Consider the following 22,306-nt stretch of genomic DNA (forward strand, 5'->3'; position numbering starts at 1 on the left):
ACTTTAACTTCAGTGAGGGTGAGGAAAAGTGAGAGCTCCGGGAAAGACCCATAAAGACCCTTGCTAAAGACCACTTCCCATAGTGTATAAATGTATTAGAAACAAGTTTTGGGAAACAATGATGGATGGCCCTTACTGTCTTATTTTTCATATAATTTATGCCCCCTACACATGAGTTACAGAAAGCCATCTGAAATGGCCTAATTCAGAAATTATAATTTGAGAGAGGAAGGTCGGAGTGTTGGGAACGGAACCCAGGGCTTCACGAATGCCAAGCAAGCACTCTTTCACTGGGCCCACGCCCAGCTTGTTTTGTTGTTGTTTTAATTTTGTTGAGACATGGTCCTGGCTGGCCTGAAACTCACTGGGTAGACCAGGTGGGCCTCAAATTCACTGAGATCTGCCTGCTGGGGGGAAGGCGTTTGCCACCATACCCAGCTCACCACCTTATAATTGTAATAGTCAGTACATAAAGCAAGAGTAAGCTTATGTGGCGTGCTGGAGTGGAGCGTTTTCAGCAGCCAGATCACTACCCATGTGGACATTCGTGTTAAGTGGGATTGCGAGGGTGCTGAAGATGAATTTTCTTGTGAGCTCTGGTACTGACAAATGCTACTGGGTAACATCCCCCCCCCCTTAACTACACCAGTTTTATTATTCCTTAACGTAATTTATAACATGAATTCTTGAATTCAACAAAGAATACCTGTTTCGGACACATAGTGTTCGTGACGCCACAAGGGCAAAAGCAATGAGAGCAGCCCGTGTAATAAAGCCATGCTCTAGGACATGATGGTCTGTGGTGGGAGGGAATGTGTGTGAGCTCAGTGGACTGGCCCCAATAAAAGGCTGTAAGAAGTACAGAGCCTTATGAGATTTAAAGATGGAGCATTTCATAAGTAGTGAGCTCTGAATACAGAGTAAGGTTTCTCCCTTAGCCTCGGATGGTAAAACGTAGGAAGCACATGAGCACTCAGGAGCCTATTGCAGGAGAACCACTAACTCTGGGTCAGCTTGGGCTACTGTCTCACAAAAGCATTTTGTTGGCGTTTGATTTCTGAATGGGGAATACTGAGCCTGGGGCTAAACCTGGAAAGACAAGGTACAAAGGTGATTTAAAAAGAGGGAGGCAACTAACTAGTGGGATCATTGATTTCAGTCCAAATGACTTGGAGGCAGGGTGCATCCACTAAGAAACCATCCGCGAGGTCTAGGGAATGCAGATGTGTTTGAAAGGTGGATTCTGAAAGCACTTTCATCCCTATAGCTGGTGTTTGGGGGAAACAAGAGACTCCACCTTGTCCCCTCCCTGTCACTCACTGCCGGCACCCCAATCGCCAGTTCCTATCAGCGCAACCAACAAATTGTGTCTCCAGTTCTTCTCTCCATCACCAACCATCTGTCACACAAACGCGCATGTGCGCACAAACCTGCCCCCAGCAGCCTCCTGACTGGTCTCTTAATTCGTATTTGCCCCTTTCAGTCTCCTCTCCAAAAGCGGCCTGAGTCATCCGGCCCAGCACCATTCTTGGGCTTCCATGCCTGCCTAGTGAGCCCCTGCCTGCCGATGATGCGTCCTTGTTTCAAACAAGTGCGTGTGAGGCCTCCAGCCACGTGGCCTTTCTTTCCTCAGAGAAGGCAGTGAGCCCTTCCTGCCCCTGAGCCTTTGTGCACACTGACCCTACTGCCCAGGAAGCTCGATGCTCAGCTACTTAACACACCTGTCTCTCAACAAGCTGTTGTTTCCTCTGAGCGTTCTTTCCTGACTCACATTCGAAATCATGACCCTTCTTACATTCCCTTGTGCTGAATGAAGTCTTCCAACCATTGATTATGATGACTAGGTCACCACAGCGTGCCCAGAGTTTATGGCATAGCATTTGACTTCGTAAGTAATTGTTGGTTAAATGGATGTATGAATGAATGGTTTGGTAAAATAAAAGTAATTTCTCCTCTAAAAAGAGGAGTGGCATGGTGGTGTACACCTGTGTTAGCATTCAAAACAATCATGAGCTCAAGGCCAGCCTGGACCCTAGACCATGGACTGGCTACCTCCTTATTAATAACAGAAATAGCAACCATTATTTTCCTGCTTGTTTTTGGTGAGATGGCAGCCCAGGGAACCTAGGCTGGTCTGATTTTAGGGGCTATTTTTTTACTTTACTTCATTTGGGGGTCTACCTTCCTTCTAACCTCCCCCCCCCAACCCTAAGTAGGAGATAAAGAAGGTTAGAAGGGAAAGGGGACATAGACCTCTTTGGACGTATTTCCAGCTGGTTAGGGTCTTCAGGTTCTTTGGGAAAATACCAGTCTCAGTTGTCAGGATATCCAGCAGTCCAGCCAGGCAAAGGGCAGCAGCAGAACAAACAAGGAGCCTTCTTCCTCCTCCATGTGTCTCCTCAAGCCTTTCTCTAGGTTCTCGCATTTATATCCTCTCAGAGTCCTCAGAATTCCACTATCTGCAGCTGGCAAAGACCACGCCCCACACAAGGCAGTTATTAGCTCCGGATAAACTAAGGCAGCCCCATATCCCACACTTGGGATTAAGACATAACTGAGTTTTTTAAGACACCGAAACTTCCACTTCACTTGGCCTTTCTACCTCCAGCTCCCAAGCGAGCGCTGGGATTACAAGTGAACAAAACTACACTGGGCTTCCTAGCTGCCATTTATTAAGGCTGTGTACCAGACTTGTTCCAAACGGTTCTCAGGCAATTCTCTGAAGCCTGCCAGTTCTCGTAAGATGATTACAGCACTGTTGTAACTTCCCTTGTACTGTTTTTCTGATAACTGGGAACTAGAAAGGTTAAGATAACACTTACCTGAGCTCAGGAGCATATTGGGTTTGGGTGGAGCCAGGAGAGGAGCAAAATCCAAATGTTCTCCATAATCCTCCCCCTTGGCTCTGTAGTTAACCAAGGTGTAATCAGCACACAGTGCCTCAGCATCCAAAGCCAGAACTGGTCAAATGGAGCAGATGGCCACTCTGCCTAGCATGGGGTTCTGTGGGCTATGACCATAACTTGCTTGACTGGCTGCTCTAAAATTACAGTTAGGAGTAGGAATTCTTTCCTTGAATTTGGTAGAATTGGTATCATTAATGTTAGTGACTTTTAAAATAAAAATCAAACAAGGCCCATGGGTTAACTCCTTGTAAATCAGAGTCACAGGAAAAAGCCATTGTTCAGTGCAGTCTTTCTTGGGGTAGCATTGAAATCACAAACTAAAGACATCAAAGCTAACTAAATGGAACTTAAAATTGAATCACATTAACTAAACAACTGGAAATTCTGACTGTGAACCATACTGTAACATACTGGGACATCTCCCGAATGACTTTCACAGGCCCCTCCAATTCTAGAAGTCTAGGTATATTTTACATCTGTGTTCTTGGGCTTTATGCTAATTCATAGCCACAGAAGCATTCTTAGCATCTGAAGCTTCTGGGTTTGAGATTTATTTGTGAGTGACGGAGGGTAACCTTGAAATGCTGATCCTGCAGCCTCCATCTCCCAGGTGCTGGGAAGACTGCTGTGAGATACACTAGACTCTGGACTGACTGGTGATATATGGGCTGATTAGATGTTCCATTGTACCTTAGGCTGGCCTGGAATTCACCTTATAGCCCAGGCTGGCACAAAACACACAGAATCCTCCTACCTCAGCTACTTGTCACACCTAGCTCGCCTCTCCCGCTTTTTGTTTTGTTTGAAACCAGCCTTGCTCAATAGCCCCTAGGTTATAGTCTCATTATCAGGAAGGCTTTGAGTTTGTTCTTCTCTAGCCTCGGCCTCTAGAGTATCTGGTATCCCATGCCTACACCACCCATCAGTGGAGTAATCTGCCACCTGTTGTTTGAGACTGGGTCTTGTCTCCAGCCCAAGGTGGCTGTCACTCACTCTTGCCTCGCCCTCCAGGTTCTGGGGTCCCAGGTTTCCTCACCACGCCCTGCCATGCTCGGTTTGTTCGAAAGCCTTCAGGTTACCCTTGCTCCCCTAGAGCTTAAAGGTGGGCTGTTCAAAGTATTTCATCATCTGTTTTGTAATACTTGATGTCTGAATAGGCTCAAACTTTTTGAAGTGTTCACTGTATGCTACAATCTTTGGCAAAACAACTCTCTTAGGTTCTTTGTGGGTTAGTGCCTCTCCCGATGGCTAGCATGCCTTGCCATTCTTCATTAACCATTTTGTTAAAAGATCATGATCCTAGGTATTATAACCATTGTCATTGCAGGAACTTCAAATGAGAGGGTCAGTTACAAAACTTCCTGATAACATGATTGCACCAATGTTGCCAACTTCACTTTTTGTATCAAATTAGCCACTTTGAGCAGTATAGCATTTCTGTTTTGTTTGTTTTTCTGAGGGAGGGTCTCTCTCTCTGTGGTTCAGGCCTGGAACTCATGTAGCTTTATATATAGGCTTGCCTTGAATTTAGAGCAATGTCCTGTCATTCTTCAAATCCTGGAGAACGGAATCATCACTCAACTTGTAACTTAACTGATGTTACATTTATTAATGCAATTAATGAAGCTGGCGTGGGGCTTTAACAAGAATTAGATCCTAGTTGCACCTGCTAGGGAAAGAGGTTCTGTTATTTGTTCTCATGCCTAAAGTTTTAAATTGTGTACCTGTGTGTGTGTGTATGTGTGTGTGCACGCGAGCGTGTGTGCGTGTTCCCAATAGTTAAGAAATTAAAGACCAGGAGGTTTAAGGCACAGGAGGAGTTCTCTTGGTGAAACAGTAATAGCCCCTTGGAGACCATGAAAGCTTATCTGTTTGTTGTTGTTTTGAGACAACAAACAGATTTGATTCTGGTTTTGTTTTTTGAGACAGGGTTTCTTTGTGTAGCCTTGGCTGTCCTGGACTGGACTCACTTTGTAGACCAGGCTGGCCTTGAACTCACAGAGATACGCCTGCCTCTGCCTCCCTGAGTTCTGGAATTACAGGTGTGCACCACCTTACCCGCTAGTGTCTCATATTGTAACGCAGACTGGCCTGGAACTCACTGTTGTAGCTGAAAGGCCTGGAACTTCGCTCACCCCTCAGCTTCTGCTGGGATAGCAATCATAAGACACCACACCTTGCCTGCATCTTGTTTATCAGAAAGTGTCATATGTGTTGTTTTTATCTCCCTGTTTTCAAGCCAAGAAAGGCATATAGAGACTAGAGCACTGGAAAAAAAAAGTAATTTCTGGCTGAGAATTTTCTTCTGGCTTGAAATGAACTGTTTTTAAGATCTCATTTCCTCTCCATTCAAATCATAGCTTTGAAGATCAGTCAGAAGAATGAGCTCTGGGCACCTTGAATGAACTGCTCTGTAGAAGAATCACGTATACAGTAAATGTTAATAAGAAAGGCTTTGATACAGGTGACATTGCATCATAGCTAGAGGGAAGGTTCGTCAGAGGGGGCCAACTAAAGCTGAAAATAGTCATACTCAGGTTTGACTTGGGACTCAACACATGAAGTGTTTTTTGAGACAGGGTCTCACAGAGTAGCCCTGTCTTGTCTGGAGTTATAGAGATCCACCTGCCTCCACCCCCAGAATGCTGGAATTACAGGCCTGTGTCACCACACCCAGCAAATAAGAAAGTCTTATCACAGTTTCCAGGGACTCCACCCAGAGCAGATGTCTGCTCTCTAGACTAGAAGGACTTAACGAACCCTTCTTGCTACTCTTAACACCCTGAACACACACACACTCTTAAAAGATAACCCTAAAATCATTTAGGGATCTGATCAGAGATCAGAGCCCCTAGATCCTTGTGGCCTCTCTGGCAAGGGAGAGACTGCCAAGAAGCCAAAGAACCTTTTGGCTTTTAGCCAAAAAAAAAGAGACAGTGGCTCTTTTTTGGCGGGGAGGATGGGGTATTTTTACTCTCTTAACAGTTTTTACCTCCTGCTTTCATAATTCTTTCCTCTGACAAATAACCCTGACTGCCAGGGTTTGTGGTGTGTGTATGTACGTGTGTGTGTGTGTGTGTGTGTGTGTGTGTGTGTGTGTGTGTGTGTACTGGCAAGTACTGAGAGATCATGGGATCCCCTAGAGCTAGGTGGCTGTGAGCTTCTGTGTGGGTGCTGGGAACTGAACTTGGATCTTCAGCAAGAGCAGCAAGGGTTCTCAAGCACTGTGCTATATCGTCAGGAAAAGGGTGGTTTTTGTTTTTGAGACAGGGTTTCTCTGTGTAGCCCTGGCTGTCCTGAAACTCTGTAGACCAGGCTGGCCCCGAACTCTGAGATCCACCTGACTCTGTTTATAGGTATGTGCCACCACACCCAGCTTGAAAAGCCTTAAATAGACTATCTAAATGTCTCGCTCTAACTGCATACTAAGTGTAAATTGAGAGTATAAAAATCTATGCCAGGCTTGGTGGTCCCAGTACTTGGGAGGCATAGGCTATCTCTGTCTACATAGTGAGTTCCAAGACAGCCAGAGCTACGTAGTGAGACTGTCTCAAAAAAAAAAAAAAAGAAAGAAAAAGAAAACATTTAAAAGCTTTTTCAATTAAGATGTTTTCATTACCAAATTATCATATTGCTATGGCATTTTCATAAGAAAACCATAAACTGGAAAGGGGAGGGTGTTGGTGTGAGCCTCGGGAGTCAGTGGCAGTCAGGATCAATGTGAATTTGAGGCCAGCCTGTTCTGTATATTGAGTTCCAGGCCAGCCAGGGCTATACAGTGAGACCCTGTCTCAAAACAAACAAACCCATATGTGGTTCTATCTATAACATAAAATTTATATAAAGGGATGTAGTAATTTTGGAAGTAATAAAGAATTCACCATAAAAATAAAGGATCTATCCACATATGCAACTCTTGGCATTATGCTGGGTCTCTCATTTGCATGCTACCCTGAGAAGTGGCATGCTTGTAGCCGTGGGGAATGCTTTCTAGCTCCTGAGGTTCTCACTTTGCTGTGACAGCAATTCTGACCTCAGGTCAACTGGACAGCGCTCTAGATTACAGTCTGTAAATAGGAAACTGCTGTCCCCAAGCCAGCACACAGAAGCCAACTGGAATAGTGCCCCTTAAGGCTCCTGGCATACACCCAGACAAAAGCGGACAAGATTGATTCAAGTTTGAATGTAGACACGGGACCTGAGCGGAAACACCAAACTGTTGGCACCACTAGAAATGTTCATTCCTTGTTTTTAGTCCACATTCTTTAGTTAAAGGACAGGCTGTTTGTTTGTTTTGATTTAGATTTTCTTTTAAGACAGGCTCTTGCTAAATTACCCAGACTGACCTGAAACTCACTGTCTTGCCCAGTCTAGCCGCAAACATGCAGTTTGCTCCTTCATCAGCCTTCCAGGTAGCTGGGATTATAGACATGCATCACCAAACCCGATTGACTCCATTTTTAAAACTCTTTATTGACTGCCTGAGGTGGCTGGAATAAAAAAGGCCCCCATAGGCCCATAGGGAGTGGCATGGATAGGAGGTGTGGCCTTGTTGGAGGAAGTGTGTCTCAGTCACCTCCTGCTGCCTGCAGATCCAAATGTAGAACTCTCAGCTTCTCCAGCACCGTGGCAGGCAGACATGCTTCCCGCCATGATGACAATGGACTAAACCTCTGAACTGTAAGCCCGCCCCAGTTAAATGCTTTCCTTTATTAGAGTTGCCCTGGTCATAGTGTCTCTTCACAGTAATAGAACAGTGACTAAGACATCGCCCATCTGGAATTAAAAGCAAACACAGGAACTCTAGGAAGCCACTGGTGTGTTGTTTTGAGTTTGTGGCCTGAGAAGAGAATCCAGAGTCTGCTGGACAAGTTCACTACCACTGAGCCACACCCCAGTCCGTGTGGCTTTTTTTGTGAGACTGTTTTGTTATGCAGCCCAGGCTGACCTTGAACTCCCTATGAGGTTTAAGGGCCCTCAGGCTCACTAAAAGCCTCCCGCCTGACCTCTTGAATTCTGGGAAGGCAAGCACCATACTGCCAGCCAAAGTGACATATATGTCCTTCATTTGTTGGTGCTGTCATACAGCAGAAGTGCCAGGGGCCAGTACTTCCTTTCCATTTAGAATATGAAGACCCTAAGATCGTCAGGGGTCCCCAAGTCATCATCTCATCAACCTCCAGAGTGCATTGAGTCTGAGGGTCTGGTCAGTTTGTTTTGGATTTGGGACCTTTCTGGTGTAGGGAGTTGAACGCAGGCCGCCTGTGCCAGGAGAGCACACCCTGCCACTGAACTACACCCCAGCCTTTTGTTTTTTTGTTTGTTTGGTTGGTTTGGTTTGTTTTTAGAGACAGGGTTTCCCTGTGTAACCTTGGCTATCCTGAAACTCACTCTGTAGACCAGACTGGTCTTCCCAACTTTCTCATTTATATCAAAATGTTATTTTACTTCTAAAATAAAGACTTTTATTATGTTTTCAAATTTTCTTCCCATTCCAACTAATATTGAATCATCAATGTAGAAAGGACCAAGTCACTTCTGACTGGAGTGGCCAGTGACCAGTTTGACAGACTAACTTAATAACTCTTGTACATCAAAGGGTACTGTCATGAAAATGAAAAAGAATAACACAAGATAGGAGAAAATGTAAGTGTCTAGTATGCAGGGGTGTGTGTGTGTGTGTGTGTGTGTGTGTGTGTGTGTGTGTGTGTATTTTTTAATTCAGTAATAAAAAGCGCAAATGTCAGGATACCATGAGAACACAGCCCACAGAATAAACCAAGCAGGCTTGTAGTGCCTTGCAGAGACTGAAGTGACAAACATGGATCCTGTATGGGTCTGAAGCTAAGTCCTGTGCTTATCCCTTATGGCTGTGTGGGGAGGTATTCTTGTGGGACTCCTAACAATGGTAGTAGGAGGTGTCTCTGGTGCTTCTGCCTGGCTTAAAGCACCAACTCACCAGCACCCGCACTCACCAGCACTTTGGGTCAGAGGACAGCTTTGTGGAGTTGGTCCTCCCTGTTCACCTCGTGGGGCCTGAGGGTTGAGCTCCGAGGACTCGGCTGCACATGTCTTTGCCCGCTGAGCCGTCTCTTTTAAAAAGGGTTTTATTTATGTGCATGTTTGCATAAGCATGTAGGTGCAACAGAGGCCAGAAGAAAGGATGGGCTCCTTTGGAGCTGCAGTCACAGGCGGTTGTGAGCCACCTGATGTGGGTTCTGGGAACCAAACGCGGATCTTCTGCGAGAACAGCAACCACTCTTAAACTGCTGAGCTGACTCTCTGGCCCAAAGCTTTGTTTGATTGTTTTACTAAAGTCCATAGTTTGTTCACGGTTTTTAAAAAGATTTATTGATTTATTATTTATACAGTGTTCTCCCTACATGTGTGCCTGCTTGCCGGAAGAGGGCACCAGATCTCATTATAGATGGTTGTGAGCCACCATGTGGTTGCTGGGAATTGAACTCAGGACCTTTGGAAGAACAACCAGTGCTCTTAACCTCTGAGCTGTCTCTCTCCAGCCCCATTTGTTCACATTTTTTGTATTACTTTTTTTTTTTTTTTTAAGATGAAAACCTGGACTGGGAGGATTTCTTTTATATATGTATACCCTTATTTTATGTGCATTGGTGTTTTGCCTGTACATATGTATATGTGAGATTGTCAGATTTTGGAGACAATGGGCAGTTGTGAGTTGGGATTTGAATCTGGGTCCTCTGGAAGAGCAGTCAGTGAGTGCCCTTAACCAATGAGCCATCTCTCCAGGGCCCCTGTTTTACCTTTTTTTTTTTTTTTTTTTTTTTTTTCCTCTTTTAAACATGATCTCACTGGACCTCAGGCTGGTCTGGAGCTCACTGTGTAGGCAAGGCTGGCCTTAAACTTCTGTTCTTACTGTCTCCATTATTGGAGTCAGAAATACCAGCATGAGCTTTCATGCCATGCCATCTTAGGCAGTACTGGGGCTTGAACCTAGAGCAGGCAAGCGCTCCACTAACTGAACTGAAGCCCCCCACCCAGAAGATACCTCTATAGAACTGGACTTACACTAGAAATCCCCCTGTCTCAGCCTCCCTATTGCTATGATTACAGGCCTATACCACCACACTGCCCAGCTCCTCTTTTTATTTTTTTATTTGTTTTTCAAGACAGGGTTTCTCTGTGTAGCCCTGACTGTCCTGGAACTCACTCTGTAGACCAGGCTGGCCTTGATCTCAGATCCACCTGCCTCTGCCTCCTGGGTGCTGGGATTAAAGTTATGCCCCTCTCCTCCACCCACCACTGCCACCGAGGCCACCACCACCATCACCACCACTACTGCTGGCTGTCTTTGTGTTTTCCATTAAAGACGCAAAGGAGAGCAAGGATACAACAGTTACACATACTCAGGTTGACAAGAATAGTTCAGGCTACTTTTTCTCCTGTTAGCACCATAGCTGGGCAGCACAGAGCCTATTTTATTTGTTGAGCAAAGAAGTCTTACCTACCGAGGTGTTGCCCCAGTAATGGCAAGGAAGTAGTGTTAGGGAAAGTTGGAAAGAAACCAGGTAAATTACAGGCAGTGAGGCCAAGCAAACCTTGAGCAGTCCTAGCCCTGAGCAGACCAGATAAGACAAGAATGGACTTTCTATCCCCTGGAAATCAGGGCCATTAAGAAGGGAGCAAGGCCTTAGACTTCCTTGAGAGAGGACCATACCTTGTACAACCTAATAAGCAAGCATTGGGCATAGGGCCAGAGGCGGTTCAGCTGCTAAGAGTTCTTGCTCTTCCAGAGGACCTAAGTTCAGTTGCCAGCACCCAGGCAACTGATAAGTGCCTCTAACTCTGGTTCCAGGAGTATCCTCAGGTATCTGCTCATTGTGAACATTCCCGCACACAAACACAAACAAAGACACACAATTAAAAATAATAAAAGTCTTTTTTAAATGGGATAAAGCAATTCCAAAAAGAAAGGCAGGAACAATAAAATATGAGAGTGGGGCTGGAAAGATGGCTCAGAGATTAAGAGCACTGCCTCCTCTTCCAGAGGTCCTGAGTTCAATTCCCAGCAACCACATGGTGGCTCACAACCATCTATAATGAGATCTAGTGTCTTCTTCTGGCATGTAATTGTATATGCAGATATAACATTGTATACATAATAAATAATTAAAATAAAATATGAGAGAAAGATGAGCAAGTGGAAGTAGACTTGCTTCTCTCTGTGCCACTGGTGGCCCCTTTTCCCCGGTGAGCAAATTCTAGACTTCATGGCGTCTACCAGACTTTCCACTCCAGGCCTTCCACAGTTCCCTGCTGCTGAAATGCGCGACATTAGTCTAGGAAATGTAGGTTCCCCAGACCCCTCACCAGGGTGCCTTTTCCCTGCCTGCTTTCTTGCCGCAGGTATCTGGATGCACACAGACCTGAGCTCTGCATATAACCATGTTAAGGACTAAGGAGGAGGTTCCCCAGACTATGAAACTCCCCCGCAGTAAGTCCAGTGAACTAGAAGTGACTGTCTAGTCCATAGTGCAGACTAATGATCCTGCTGCCTCTCCCTTCAGATCTCCTTGGGAAGTACCACCCACGTCCCAGCTGGCTTCCCTAGGAGTTGCACCCTGGAGAGTCTTCTCAGCCTGGCCTCTCCTCCGGCCTGATGCTGGCACAGGTAGCCAGCATCCTTCCCTGACTGACAGTACAGATTTGTTGTGTGGTAGGCGATTTTTTTCTTTTAAATACAGGATTTGTGGTACCTGAAGATTACACATAACAGTCTTGGGGGCTTTTTGTTTGTTTGTTTTTGTTTTCTAAAGAAAAAAAGTCACCTGGCATGGTGGCATGCAGCAGAGGCTGGAAAAATAGCTCAGTGGTTAAAAGCCCATAGTGATTTTGCAGAGAACCTTAGTTTGATTCCTAGTGGCCACATCAGGAAGTTCACAACTGCCTGTAACCTCAACTGTAGGCAATCTGACAGCCCTCTGACTTCTTCCTACATATATACACACACACACACACTGATAATGAAACTTAATTGCTAAATTAGCTACAGCAAGGATCAGCAGTAATGAATAATTAAGGAGCAATTATAAGATAGTACTGTAAGAAAAATTACGCCATACATGTGGTAGGTTCATACATGCATGCATGCATACATACACAGTATTGTACTGTAACTCTTTTTCAGCCACCCATCGGTAATGCCAATACTTGGCAGACTCAGACAGGAGGACTTCCGTGAGTTTAAGGCAGCCTTGGCTACATAGTGAATTCTAGACCAGCCGGGGGTATGGCATGAGATGCAGCCTCAAATAAACAGACAAACAAATAACAAAGCCTACAGCTTTTCACCTAAAGGAAGCCTTTTATGGCTTCTCCAGCCTGTTGGAGTTGCCGGCATCACTGCTGGCTCACTTTGGGGCTATTATTTCGTAAAGGAAGGTTACTCATACACAAACACTAGTGTGATGGCCAAGTGTAACTAATAGGTGGGTAGCATATACAGCATGGATACCCGAATAAAAGGCAGGGGCCCCGTCAGGGCAAGATTTAGTCACACTCCTTAGAGTGCTGTGTAATCTCAGGACTTGTTTATTCTTCAAATTTTCCATTCAGTATTTTTGGGTGGCAAAATTTTGTGTAGTAACTGAAATCAGTAAAAGCTGAGATAAAAGACTTATGCATTGTATGGTGCTTTTCCAAGTTATTTTTTCTTTATTATTAGTGTAGGAGGGTTATTAGTGTAGGCGGGTAGGCGTGGTATCCCTGTGGAGGTCAGAGAACAACATTGCGGCGTCTGTTCTGCCACCTGTTTTATGTGGGTTCTAGGGACTGAATTTAGGTCATCAGGCTAGTGCAACAAGGCCTTTCCTCGCCCAGTCATCTCTTCAGCTCAAGTGTTTTCTATTCATCTGCAGAGTGGCCTGCACAATGGCTGGCATTTTCCCTAGTGCAGAAGTGGATATGGTAAGGGACAAGGAATGTGGGCAACTTTCTCAGGCTGTAGATCTGAATCTTGACTGGACCACTCCAATTCCAGAGCCCAGATAATCTGGCTACCACATACCATAGTAATTTGCAGAGAATTAAAATGTGATTAAATGCTCCAGTTAGTAGCCACAGGAGGGAAATAGGGTCTCTCAGTGCCTCAAAATCAAGTCTGAGTGTCTGTTGCCCCTCTCCTACTAAACGGAGAAATGAAGACATCGTGTTACTCCTTGAATACATTACTGCTCTAGAGAAACACTACAGTCTAGATGCCAGCATGGGGACACTGTTCTTGACATGGCTTTTGCCATCTGATCAGCCAGGAAGTGCACCTGAGGGCAGCCCTCAGGATGACTTTTTACTGGACTAATTTAATAGTAAGCTGGTGATGGGAGAACCCAATTCCTGCATCAGCTTGGTTTTCTCATTCAGCTTTTATTGATACTGGTCTGGTCACCACTTTTCATAGATCAGCCATTAGCATTGAAGTGGAAAGGCTGGCTTCCTAAGAGTGCTTGGCTTGGATGGAGAAAGTAAAGAAATAGTCTTGGCGGGGCTCTGGGGAAGTTAGGGTTAGTTTGTTTTGATGCGTTGAGGAGCTAAAAGAGAAGTACTTTCTGTAGTTTCTGTAGTTGTTCTTGTTTGAAGCAGGGTCTCGTGTGGCCCAGGCTGTGGCCAAGGCTGGCCTGAAACTCCTGATCCTCCTCTCTCACCTCTCAAGTGCTGGGATTTACAGATGTACACCGTCAATCTCTGGCTTTAAGAAATACTTCTGAAATCCACAGAAATGCTTTTTTTTTTTTTCTTTTTCACTATCCATTAGTTCATCTTCAAAACATCCTCAGCACTAGCTGTGCCAGCGCACATCACCAATCCCAACAGCCTCAGCTCTAGAGAGGCAGAAGGGTGAGGAATCTGAAGAGTTTAGGGAAAGCCTTGGCTACATGGTAAGTTCCAAGCCAGCATGGGCTACATACCAAGATCCTGGCTCTAAAATGAATAAAACACCATTAAACCACCATTAAATCCTCCAGCCCAGAGCTGTAAGTCGGGGTAAAGCTAGCTGTTGTCCTAGCGTGCATGAGGCCCTGGTTTCAATCCCCAGTACTGCAAAAATAGTAATAACAATACGCCCCCTGCTCCTCATCCCCTGGACATTTTTGATCACTTGTCCTAGTTTGCTTAGCCCTTATCACTGTTATCAAAAAGCTGAAGAGAAGGCAATTGAGTGCCCAGTGATTAGACTAACAAAGTACAGGGACGCTCTGATATGTAGCATTAAAATGAAGTGGGTTTGTTTTAAGATTGTGTGTCACTGTAAATGTTGCCAGAGCTGGTGTTGAATTCCTGGACTCAAACCATTTAACTTCCCAACTAGCTGGGACTGCAGTCATGTGCCACCAACACTGTACCCACCTTAAAATAAGATTTTTTAAATGTTTTTAAACAAGGAGTTAAACGGGCATAAAGACGGGTGTGCGTGTGCATGTGAACAAGGACTGGCTTAGATTGTTATCTGAAGACCAGAGAATATAGCTGCAGTTTTCAAAGGAAACAGTTAGTTATTAATGTCACCACTCCCGGGTCACCGCCAGGTTCCAAGGCATGTGGTAAGAATAGTGGAAAGCAGTCAGGCGGGGCGGAGTCTAATTTGAGCCCTGTCCACCAGTCATCCCCTTTGGGGCTCAGTTCCGTATCTGCCTCATTAAGGGTTACAGTATGTGATTTCTAAGGTTTCTTCAGTTCGAGGAATGTGACTCAGCTTCGTGAAGATACGCAATGTTGCTGGAACACAGAAGGTAGTGTGGCCCTCTGCCAAGACTGCCAGGCAGGCCTAATCCGGTGATCAGAAATCAAAAAGACTCTCTCCTGAGCCTGTCCAGAGATGGGCCATGCCCTCTCCCGTGGGCCTATGGTCTATGAGCCTTGCAGCTCTGGAGTGGATCAGTAATGAAGTCCCAGCACAGAGTGCTTAATGGGTAACTCATCTGGACACATCAGCAGGTACAGCCAGCTCTCCCGCCTCATGGTGTTTGTCTCCCTTTTCTATCCGTTCTCTTACACAAGGAATTTCCATTTTTTGGTGAAAGAATAGAAGGGGGAAAAAGACTAAGTGACATGTCTTCAGAGTAAAATAAATAAATAAATAAATAAATGTTGAAATTATCATATGAAAATATTGACAAAAGCAAGGTGAAGATGAGTCACATTGAGTGCAGTCACCTGTGCATGTGTGCTGGGGTGGCGTGCACCTCTAGCCCCAGCGTTTGGGAGGTGAAGGCAGAAGAATGGCTGACTCTCTTTCAAGAAAGAAAAAGCCAGGCATAAGTGGCTCAGGCCTTTAATCCCAGCACCCAGGAGGCAGAGGCGGGCAGATCTTTGGGAGCTCTGGGCCAGCATGGAACGATGGTTCCATGGTTGGGAGGGACACAGTGCTCTAACAGAGGACTGACTTTAGTTCCAGCTCCAGGGCATCTGCACTGACATGCATATACTCCGCACACAGACGCATTAAAAAATAAAAAAGCTCAGGAGTACATAGCATAAAGAAGATGGAGGCAGGAGAATGGCCAACAGTTTGAGGCCAACCTGGACAACATTTTGGAGACACTATCAAAAATAAAATAAAAGGTGTGCCTAGAACTCAGGAAGCCCTGTCAGGGGGTGGGGAGGATGTCTATCTAGTTCCAGGTCAGCCAGCACTGCATAGTAAGATCTTGTCAAAAAAAGAAGAGAGGAAGAAAAAGCTGGGTGTCGTGTTGTATGCCTTTGGAGTTCCAGCATTCAGAAGCTAGAGGCAAGGAGATCAGGAGTTCAAAATCATCCTCGGCCACATGGTAAGTTCCAGACCAGCCTGGGCTGCATGAGACCCTGCCTGTAAATACGTAGATAATTAAGTAAGTAAATAAATAAAGCCTAGTCACCAGTGAGCCGCGTTGCCCTGCCGCTTCCCCTGCTGCTCCGCTGACATGGATTAGGCAGCAGTACTTGGTTAGGTTGTGGTTTCCTATGCTGTATCAGCTTCTGTAGAAGGAAGGAAGGGCTGAGGAAATAGTCTGCTTCTGTTTTCAGTACCCTTCCCAAAGAGAGAAATGGGCTCTGGGCAAATAGCTCCATGAGGGCTGCTGCCTCTCCTGCCCTGTCTTCTCCCGCTGCCCGGGAGGTGAGTGTGCTTCTATTGGATGTCCTGCTGTCCCAGCCACAGTCCAGCCACAGTCCAGCCACAGTATTCTACCAATCCACTTGATTTTTCCAGTCTCAGGGAAAGGTCAGGTTTTCCTCCTTCCTGTAGTTCAGGTACTCTTTTCCTGCTCTGCTTTTCTTCTTACTTGAAGCATATGGCGTTCAACTTCTGTCTTAGAAAGTTTCTTTTCAGTCGGGCAGTGATGGCGCAAGCCTTTAATCCCAGCGCTGTGGAGGCAGAGGCAGGTGGATCTGAGTTTGAGACCAGTGTGACCCTATACCATGAGTTCCAAAGAAACCTTCCCTTAGGGGAAAAAAAGGGGGGGGGGAGGAAGAAATGTTCCATTTCCTCCTTTGCAGGTCCTTAAAGGAGTAGCCTTCGTTTGCAGTCTGCCTTTCTACTCTGTCACTTGCCTTCAGTGGCCAGTAGGTTCTCTGCCCAAATTGCTGCTGAGAGCTTATGGTGCTCAGAAATGATTGAGTTCTCCTCACTGCCTTTCACCGTTGGTAACATTTGCCAGTTGCTATAATTTCGTTACATCTTATTTATTTGCTGTGTACATGGACATATGTAGACATTCGAGTGGCATGGCACACGTGGAGCTCGGGACAACTTATAGGAATTGGCTCTCTCCTTCCATGTGGGCCCCGGATCCCACTCAAGTCCTCAAGGTTACCCGCTGAGCCTTCTCGCTGGCACCTGCAACATTTGATGTGAATACACTTTTTTTCCCACGTGAAGTGGTCTTCCTCCTTCACACATCTAGTAGCCTGGAATTGCCTCCTTGTTTTTCTGTGGGTTTTGTTTTTTCTCTGGCTCTTTGGCTTCCACTCCCTTAAATGTAAGCATTTGCCAGCATTCAGCCTTTGGTCTGCCCTCTTTATGATCCGCCTTTGTGTTTGTCTTTCTTCCTGGTTTTATCTGTCACTAACAATTGCCACTGCAGCAGCCAATCTCCATGTCAGCATGAGTGGCACCACCTTCTTAACCTCCAAGTCTTGCAACATGAGACCTTGAGATAAGTAGCTTTGCGCCAAGGAACAAGTACCTCATTGGTACTGAGACCTGCAGGGGTACAGAGAGCTAAAGAAATCAATTCCACCTGTGCCGTTCCCTAAACCTGCTGCGTTAATGTCTGCACTTCGGAGTCCATTCTCATTTCTCTCACGATCCCCCCCTCCCCTTTAAAAGAAGAAGGGCTAGGCGTCAGGTGGCAGCTAACATGGATGGCTTCAATCTCAGCAGTCAGGAGGCAGGGGCAAGCAGGTGTCTGGGAGTTTGAGGCCAGCCTGGTCTATGGAGCAAGTTAATAATGAAAGTTAAATTTGTAGAAGGGCTGGCAAGGTGGCTCAGCACATGAAAGCCCTTGAGGGCTCAAGCTTGGAAACCTTCGTGAGTTCCCTGGAGTCCGAGTAGTGGAAGAAGCAGAGAAATAATGACAAACTTTTCTCTGAGCACCACACAAGCACACAAGCCATCTCAGCCCACACCACACAAACACACATTCACACGCACAAGTTTACACACAGTAATCATAAAATTTAAAAAAAAAAAAAAAAAAAAACAACTTTAAAGATTAGGGAACACTTCATCCTATGAGATAGAATAAGGTGGCAAACACAGGAAGAGTGATTTTTTTTTTTTTTTTTTTTTTTTTTTTTGCGAAGTGTTTTGCCTGCATGTATTCGTGTGCCCCATTTGCATGCCTGGTGCCCACTGAGGCCAGAAGAAACCACCAGAGTCCTGGAACTGGAGTTAGAAATGGTTGTGAACCACCATGTGGGTCCTTTGCAGGAAGAGCAAGCCCGTTTCCTTCACCACTGGGCATCTCTCCAGCCCCAGAAGGGTGAGGGAATATCATCACGACTGTTAAAAGTGGCCTGTTAGCGCTCTCGTCCTGATACTGTTTTCACGTGCATTGTCTGCTGTGTATAGACAGATCTGTTTGAGGCCCCTCCAAGCAAGGAGCTCCAGGACTCAGTAAAGTGAGCTAGCTGACCACCTTCTCCTCGGTGTTGCCCTGGGCTGGGTCAAACCACGTCCTGGGGCAGTGGCTGGCCACTCCATTTACTGCAGTCGCTGGACTTGTAAGAGTGATTCCAGAGCCAGCTCCTTGGCACACGCCTGTGATTCCAGCACCCAGGGAGGGAGGCAGAGGCAGACAGATCTCTGAGTTTGAGGCCAGCCTGCTCTGCAAGGTGAATCCGGGACAGCCAAGGCTACACAGAGAAACCCTGTCTCATCAAACAAACAAAAAAGCCCGATACCAGATTTCTTTGCACAAAGTGGCAGGCGTGTGGAAATGAAAGGGTGGCAGGTGGCCCCCAGGGACACCGGCTCTGCCCTGAGGTCCTGTGCCAGCCCTTGTTCCAGTTGCTCTTGTACCCCAACAAGGTCTTTTTGGGTTTTATGTTGGGGAGTCTGTGAGATCATGAGTGTGTGTTTCATGTACTTCCCCATTTCCTGTCTTTACCTCTTCCTCTCTGGAAGTGCTGTGTCCCCTCCTGCTCTGGCCACGATGGGTCTCTCTTCTCCAAACCCTACAGGATTGACTTCCCCACAATTAGCACTTGCCATAGAGCATGTACTTGACATTTCTTTTATCTCTATCTAAAGGGCAAGCTGCAGGCTCCTTAAGAGTAAAAGTGCTCTTAGCAGTCCTGCCATATTTCTCTTAGTGCCTAGTGCAATGCTAGCCACGTGATGGATGCCTAATGGTAGTCTATTCGCTGTGCAGAGAATACAGCGTTTGTTTTCAACCATCCAACAGTAAGCTATACAGTAGGGAACAAAATAATCTGCAGTATGTTAAAGAGCAGTTGCCACCAAAGGGAAAATTAGACAGCCCTCAGGAAGAGTGGCGTGTGCATTGCTGGAATGGTTAGGGGAAGCAGTGTCTTCACAAGCTGTCAGGGAAGACCTCACTGTTAAAGTGACATTTTACCAAACATTTGAAGTGCTCGAGGAGCCGCATGGAGAGATAGATCGTTCAATGAGGAGAACTCTTAATGTGGAGGCTTTAAGGCTGCCCTTTGGAACAATCCAGGAAGGGAAAGTTTACATCCAGGGCAGACAGGCAAAGACTGGGGGGGAAAGATGAATCAGAGAAAAGTGGGGCAGAGAGGGTGACCGGGTACTGCCTGTTCTGCTTGGACATGAGCCTTTGCCCTGAGTTTGGCCTTCAGAGGGTTTCAAGCATAAGACTGTACTGTCTGACACAGAATTGAATCTGCTGGATGCTGCAACAGGAGTCAAGAACACGGGGAGACCAGTCAGGAGATGCCTGTGACTATAATGGGGAACTGACCAGGGGAAGCAATAAAGATGAAGAGGGGAAGGTGAGGTCCTGATACTTTGAAGGTAGGACCTACAGAATTTACTGACTGTGAAAAGAAAGGAAGGAAGCTAACAATGATGGCGGGCAGGGTACTAGTTCTGACAAATAGGAAAGTAAGTTGCAGTCAGGAATGTGGAAGGGGCCAGGCATGGTGGTGCACCATTTTTGTTTGTTTTGTTTTGTGGGGGAGTCGGGAGTGGAGGTTCAAAACAGGGTTTCTCTGTGTAGCCTTGGCTATCCTGGACTCACCTTGTAGACCAGGCTGGCCTTGAACTCACAGAGATCCATCTGCCTCTGCCTCCCTGAGTGTTGGGGTTATAGGTGTGCACTACCACCTGGCGTTTAATCCTATCACTTGGGAGGCTGAGGCAGACGGATCCCTGAGTTTGAGGTCAGCCAAGGCTACATAGTGAGATGTTGCCTCAAAATAAAAATGAGATCAAATAAAACAAGGGAGGCCCCGAGAGGGGCAGCTTTTGCCATGCAGCAACTCAGCTTGCACCTGGTAGTTTCAAGCTCTCCCTTGGGCAGGCACCCATATAAGATGTCAAGTAGGTATCAAAGGTGGAAATCAGGAGAGGGGACTAAGCTAGAGCAGACATCTGTGGGTAAATATCAGCACATGGATGGATTCTACGTAACTAGTTGCGATCACTGGACACATCACTGTTTAGGCAGAGGTGACAAAGCTACAGTAGATACCCATTTCACTCAAAAAGACTGACTGACTCCAGGCAGCCTGGACTGACAGGGAAGCCGCAGGGCAAGCATTCGGACCAATCTCTTTCACTCCGGTGTCCCCAGATCTTCTGCCAGCGCAGTGCCTTAACTTAATGTGAGGCATGAAACACATCTGCAACCTCAGAAACTCCAAGGCTGAAGCAACAGGGTCATAAGTCCGAGGCCAGCCTGGGCAGCATAGTGGAGTGTGTTTCAGAAATAAAACAGGGTTGTTGGGGTGCTAGCCAGATGACTCGGGGTAAAAGCACTCCGCCCACAAGCCTGACAACCTAAGTTCAATTCTCAAAACCTGTATCAAAGTAGAAGGAGTGGAGGCCTCTGACCTCTGCGTGTGCCCTGGGCTCACACCCAACACAATAGTGAGAAGAGTGCTCTGATAAAGTGCTTGCCCCGAACCTGAGGCCCCAGCTGCAGACTCTGGCACCTAGGAAGGGGGAAAGGCATAATAAAATTGCAGGAAGGAGCTGGGAGATGGCTCTGAAGATAAAGCCCTTGCTGTGTGAGCTCCATCCCTTGAACCCAGGTAAACAGCCAGATGCAGTGGTTGGTGCACATCTGGTCCTGTTATTCCCAGTGTGTGTGTGTGTGTGTGTGTGTGTGAGGAAACTGGGACACTGTTTGAAACAGCTACTGGAGGTCAGGAACTGTTGTCCAAACACACAAAATATAAAGTCTGGAGGGCTGGAGGATTGTCTCAGCAGTCCAGTGGGCTTGTTGCTCTTGCAGAGGCCATAGGTTTGGTTCCTAGCACCCACAAGGTGGCTCACAGCCATCCCTAACTACAGTTCCAGAGGATCATATGTCCTCTTCTGAACTCTACAGGCACCAGGCACACACACGGTGCACAGACGTTCAGGCAAAACACTCATTTGCATGAAATCTTTTTAAAAGTTTGTGTATAATAAAGCATAAAGGAGAGCGTACTATCAGGTAGGCAGGGACATGCCGACTTGCCAGATGAGACTCTCAGCCCTGTGTGCCAGACAATTAAGTCATAGTACGTTAAGACATGAGGTCACTATAGTCTGAGGGAGACACTTCACTGAACAGTGAGGAATGGCCAGGAGTTTGCTGGTTAGAGATTCTGAGGGGAGCTGTTCCACACAAAGGAGCTGGCAAGGGCTCGGACACAGCTGCAAAAGACCTAGAGCATGTTGGTGTGAATGAAACCCGACAGGCCTGTGTTTGGTGAAGCAGAATAAGGGGGGAGGGGGACACTAAAAATGTAGTTTAGAAAACAGTCCTTAAATCTGAGGTCTTGGGGCCGGCGTGGTGGCCCAGTGAGTAATGCACTTGGCACCACCTGAGTCTGGTCCCTGGGCCCCGTGTACTAGAGGGAGAGGACAGCCCCCCACAGCTGTCCTGACCTCTACACAAGCAGCACACACAGATGCAACCCAGCGTTGTCATTGCTATGATGAAACACCATGATCAAAGCAGCTGGGGGGAAGGGTTTGTTTGCTTACAGTCCATCATCAAAGGAAGTCGGAGCAGGAACTGAAACAGGACAGAATCCTAGAGGCAGAAGCTGATGCAGAGGCCACACAGGGCTTCTCCTCACTGGCTTGTTCCCCATGGCTTGCTCAGCCGGGTCTCTTAGAGAACTCAGGTCCACCAGGCAAGGGGTAGCACCACACACAATGGGCTGGCCTCCACCAAGTCAATCACTAGGTAAGAAAATGCTACCACGCGCTATAGAACACGCCTGTGATCCTAGCACTCGGGGAGGCAGAGGCAGGAGATCTCTGTGAGTTCAAGGCCAGCCTGCTTTACAAAGCGAGTCCAGGACAGCCAAGGCCACACAGAGGAAACCCTGTCTTGAAAAAAAACAAACAAAATACCCTATGGACTCGCCTATAGCCTGATTTTATATGGGTGTTCTCTCAACTGAGGCCCCTTCTCTCTGATGACTAGCTTGTGTTAAGTTGACATAAAACTAGCCAGCACAGAATGTACAAAAAAAAAAAAAAGAAAAATTCAATTGTTTTGATCTGAGGCTTTAATGGCAGAGAACTGAAATCCCAGCTATGTGGAAGGCTGAGGCAGGAGGATCACAAGTTCAAGGATAGCCTAGATAATTCAGTGAGGACTTGTCTCAGTTATTTATTCATTCATTCATTCATTCATTTATCTATCTATCTATCTATCTATCTATCTATCTATCTATCTATCTAT

General features: G+C 46.3%; 1 protein-coding gene across 1 annotated transcript in view; it reads left to right on the forward strand.

Moving 5' to 3' along the window:
* Positions 1–22,306, forward strand: part of Lpcat3 (lysophosphatidylcholine acyltransferase 3) — a 36,246-nt gene that overhangs the window by 1,237 nt on the left and 12,703 nt on the right. The window lies entirely within an intron of this gene.

Source organism: Psammomys obesus, unplaced genomic scaffold (assembly GCF_907164565.1).
Source record: "Psammomys obesus unplaced genomic scaffold, mPsaObe1.curated_primary_1811, whole genome shotgun sequence".
Lineage (NCBI taxonomy): Eukaryota > Metazoa > Chordata > Mammalia > Rodentia > Muridae > Psammomys > Psammomys obesus.